The sequence below is a fragment of the Octodon degus genome, unplaced genomic scaffold (assembly GCF_000260255.1).
Source record: "Octodon degus isolate 3935 unplaced genomic scaffold, OctDeg1.0 scaffold00010, whole genome shotgun sequence".
Lineage (NCBI taxonomy): Eukaryota > Metazoa > Chordata > Mammalia > Rodentia > Octodontidae > Octodon > Octodon degus.
In genome coordinates this window covers 167653-172735 of record NW_004524586.1, presented here as the reverse complement: position 1 = coordinate 172735, position 5083 = coordinate 167653, and the positions used below count along the sequence as shown (strand labels likewise).

At 39.4% G+C, this 5083-nt stretch overlaps 1 pseudogene; it reads right to left on the bottom strand.

Moving 5' to 3' along the window:
- Positions 1-1254: 1254 nt before the first annotated feature.
- LOC105741273 lies at positions 1255-1823 on the bottom strand (annotated as a pseudogene).
- Between the last annotated feature and the right edge of the window lie 3260 nt (positions 1824-5083).

Here is a 5083-nt window from a genome sequence, read left to right as displayed (position 1 = left end):
TTATGCTCAGGGAAAGTTGTATCAGTTATTCATCCATTGATTTGTTTTCTTAGTTATTCTGACGGTTGTGGGTTATTGTTAAACTGATTTGTTTTCTTTAGTTTTATGTGTGTCTGTTAAAGAAGAAAATTCCTAAAATGTCATTTTGAGTGATAACACCCTCTACATAACATGGATTTACACAACATTCAGGATTCTGTGTTATTTCATGTTGAGAGAATGATTGTAATTTTGGGTTTAGGAGGCTTACTCTCAATGTCCTCCACAATTAATTAGTCACTGTTAAAGACATTGCTTTTGTAGACAATGCAAAAGGGCAGTAGGGTAAACCTGATTTAAATGTTTTCTTTTACAGATCTGTGAAGAGTCCAATTACAAGCAAGAGAATTGCTAATATTATTGAGCACATGACCTATGAGGTTTATAAGTATGCTGCCCGTGGGCTATTTGAGGAGCACAAATTCCTCTTCACCTTGTTGCTAACCCTAAAGATTGACATCCAGAGGAACCGGGTAAAGCATGAAGAATTTCTCACTCTTATTAAAGGTCAGTAAAAGTCTTGTACACAGGTGTCAGAAGTATTGTAAGGGCCCTTTGAAGTATTTTTTTTAGAATATACTGTTTTCTTTGCATAGCATTTAAAGTATGCAAGAGATTTTACTTGATCATTTATAGAATAGATACTAAACATTTATTGAAGATCCAACTGTGTATCTATGCATTGAATATCAGGGATCAAAACATATATGCTTTGATCAAGAAACCTGTATTTAATTTTTTTTAAAGGCACATTAAATTATTTCTCATAAGAGTAGGCAGGGATCGGGACCAGGGAGATGGCTCAGTGGAATAAGCTCTTCCCTGGCAAGGGCAAGGGCCTGAGTTCAATCCCCGGTTCTGAAAAAAAAAAGAGTAGGCAGGGATCATGAGTAGGAACAAAAGGTTATCCCACTTTACCCAACATACACTAGTGTCATTTTTCAAATTTACACAGATTATATTTCTAGTCCCCCTTTTTCTATTCTGAAAAGACTTCAAATTCACCATGTTAATGTTGTTGGGGTTAAGGCTAGGGTTCTGCGCTAGCAACAGTGGAAGGATGTCCTGGAGTCCTTTTTTAGGGTCACTCTACTGCCCATCAACTCCTCCCTTACAGCTGGGAGCTCCCTTATATAAGATGGTTTCATTTGGGGGTCACGATTTTCTGTCCATCCTGAGCTCTTTGACTCTAGGAAGGACCCTTCATAGCAACAGTCATTGGAGCTGCGGGGGCGAGGTCCCTGCCACTGACCTGTGCGGGTTTTTATTCTTGTGTTTTTTTATGGCTGTTCTGATGACTCCCCAAGGAAGTGGAAGAAGCAGCCTTCTGAGGCTTCACTCCCTGCACAGATCCATCCAGATCCTCAGGGTCCTCCCAGCTGGGCACATTTTCCTGATTGTGGAAGTCAGGAGAAGTATCACTTTCTGTCCCACTTCCTGATTCCCTCTTTTCAATGAACTGGTCCTGAACTCCTGTCGACACACTTATGGCAGCTGCCTATGTGACTGAAGATTTACTGAAGAGCTGCTTGGCTTCTTTAAACTTCCAGTTCCTTCAATCATTTTTACTGTTGGAATTTTTTTCTTTGGTCAGATAGCGATCCCAGCCACAAATAATATTGACATACATCTGAGTGTCTTCCAGGTAGTTTCCTTCAAAAACATAGATCTGTCTCTGCAAGTTTGCCAGTGTTTCCATTAGCTCCTGCTTCCACTTCAGAGCTCTGCCAGCTCCCGCCAGGTGTCCTGGATCTGTGGCAGGCCGCCTTGTTGTGCATTGCCATGTTGGGCTGGAGTGGCGGCGATGGCCCATATATATATATATATATATGGACGGTACAGAAAAAAGTAATAATAAATATAATATAGCATATATATACATGAAAAGAGTATTGAGAGGGTAGTAAGTACTATGGTAAAAGCAGAAGAAAATGGGCAATACAAGGATACAGGTTGTGTGGGCTGAGGAAGTTTAGAACTTTAAATGAGGAGTCTAATGGTATTTCTAATAGAGTGGCCTCCTAGAGCCAGCCAGGTGATCAATGATTTGAGAGAACAGGAGGCAATGGCCACACAGCTGTTCGGATGGAAGATGTTGAAGGCAGAGCACATCAGAAAGGCCTCAAGTAGGAGTGAATGTGGGCCAGTAGAGAAAAAAGAAAGATACTAGAGCGGAGTGGAGAGCAGGCTGCGAAGCTCGTCACACGGGTTATTTATCCTGCCTTTGGGCCACTGGAACAACGCAGCTGAGCGTAAAGGCTAGGAGACACAAGTTATGATCACGGTCCCTAGTGTCGGGGAAACATATGTAAGACGACTGCTTTACTTCAGGTTGCTACAGCAAATTATCATAGAATAGGTGGCAGGTCTGTTTCACTTCTCGTTATTGGGTTAGTTAAGTGTTTGTATAACATCTTGACTCAGATTTGGCATTTCATATGTATCTAGGAAGCTGTTGGTTTCCTCTGTGTTTTCCATCCTGTGAGAATAAAGATTTCAAAGAAGTATTGATGAACTTCCGAATTTCTTTAGGGTCTGTGGTAATTTTGCTGTTTTCATTTTTTATTGCATGAATTTTTTTGATAAGTTTGGCTAAGGATTAAGTTTATTTATTTTTGCAAAGAACCAACTCTTTCATTCATTTATTCTTTGTACTATTTTCCTTGTCTCAATTACACTAATTTCTGCCCTAATCTTTAGAACTTCCTGCCTTCTTTGGGCTTTGGGCTTGACTTGTTCTTTTTCTAGGAGCTTGAGGTGCAGCATGAGATCATTTATTTGGGCTTGTTCTGTTTTCATAATGTGCAAATTTACTCCAAATTTTCCTCTTAAGACAGCTTTCATTGCATCCCACAGGTTTCAGTAAGTTGCATCTCTGTTTTCATTTGATTATAAATATTTTTTTAATTTCTTCTTTAATTTCATCTGTGACCCACTGGTTGTTTATAGGTTGTTATTTAATTTCCATGTTTTTTATGCTCTTTTTGTAGTTTCTTTTATGAATCATTTCCAGTTTATTGCACTGTGCTCAGATAGTATGTGTGGGATAATTTCAGTTGCTTGACATTTACTTAAGAGTGCTCTCTGTGCTATGTGGTCTGTTTTGAAGAATGTGCTATGTGCAGCTAAAAAGAATGTGTATTCTGTTGTTGCTGGGTGAAACGCTCTTTGAAGGTCTATCAAGTCAATTTCTTCACAGTTCTGGCTTAGTTGTTATTTTTTTTTTTTTTTTTTTTTTTTTTTTTTTTTTCTTTTTTTTCCTAGTTGATCTATGTCTTTATGACAGTGGAGTGTTAAATGTCCCCATTATTATTGTATTATTGCTCATTTGATCTTTTGTGTCTTTTAAAACTTGTCTTATGTAGATGGGTGCTCCTACATTGGGTGCATATATATTTATAATTGCTCTCCCTTCCCTTTTGCTGATTTCCCTTAACAAGTATGTAGTGACCTTCTTTATCTCTTTGAATGATACTTGGTTGGAAGTTGATATTGACAGCAACCAGGATAGCTATCCTTTCTTTTTTTGTGATTGCTTATGGCATGGAGGAATGTTTTCCATCTTTTGACCTTTAGTCTGTGAATTTCCTTTTGAGTTAAATGTGTTTCTAGTATGGAGCACATTGTTGGATTTTGTTCTTTTTTTTTGGATCTATTTATTTATTTGTTTGTTTGTTTGATTATCTTTTGGTACAGAGTATTGGACTCAGAACTTTGAGCTTGCCAGGCAGGCACTTATGTGACTGAGTTATCTCCCCAGCCCCTGGATTATTTCTTAACCTACTCTGCTAGTCTGTTTCTTTTGATTGGTAAATTGAAGCTGCTTACATTGATGGTTATAGTTGATGCATATTGGCTTATCTTTGCTATGTTCTTTTTCTGTTACAGGCTCCATGCTTTCTCCCTCTTTTTAATTACTTGGTCTATTTGGTGGTTCCTTTCTGTTGTTCTTTTTTTATGAGCAGAATATATTTATTGGGAGAAAGAAAGCTCCTGTCCTGAGAGAGGTACAGGAGGTGGGGGCAAGCAGGTAATTCCCCCCGGGAAGTTGTCTCTTGCAGGGACTTTTATAGAGGAAAACCATGTGGTGAGGCGGGTCTAAGGTGGTGGAGAAGACATGGGAACTTGCTTAGTTGGGCATGAGATGGGACCAAACTATGGTTCAACCAATGAGATTATAAGCACCATTGCTCAGGTAAAATTGATTAAATCCAGTATCAAATGGGAAAGCAAGTCATGTAGCAAGCGGACACCTATATGGAACAGGGTCTCTTCTTGTTGAGGGTTGGGCTAGTGACTCATTTGGGCTCTTTCAAGTTGACTATTTAGGTTATCAATCCCTAATGCCCATCCCTAGGGAAGTATGTAGCTGTGCTTCCTCTTTTTGTCTTGGTCTTGAGGTGTGGCCCATATGGGAGTGTCTATCTCTTCCAAGTTGCAAAGTCACCTTGTCTTCCATCTTGTCTTCTTGAGGGCTTGGCCCTGTCTGGCTGCCTATAATATTTCTGTCTAACTCAGCTGCCTGCAACATTCCCCCCTCTGAAGAAGTAACCCAAACTGCCATGAGGGAACTATGGGCGATGACCGCTCTGGCTTCTTCAAGCTGAAATGAGTCATAGTTGTTGACCAGCAGTCAGATATATTCTTCAGAGGTTCTATCTAAAGGCCCTCAATAGACATTACACATTTTCATTACAGCTTTGAATCTGAAGACAAAGGCAAAGAAACTATTAAACATACATTGGCCAAATAAAAACACTAGACAGAACATTTCGTAGGTCCATTAGCAGGTATCTCTTAAATGTGGGGTTTAATCCTTTTATTTTCCATGGCAATTGGGTACTGTCTCAAACAAACTGGCCTTTCCTATTATTACTGGGGAACATGAATTACCGGGCATAGGGAAAACAGTATTTTCCTGTTTGCAAGTGGGCCACTGGCTGGGTAACTACTGACAAATCTGTATAAGCAATCTATTGAAAGTTTAACAGGATTTCTCCTTATATTGGCAGTTAACATGGGTTCCCTCAGACTGAGAGGGAAG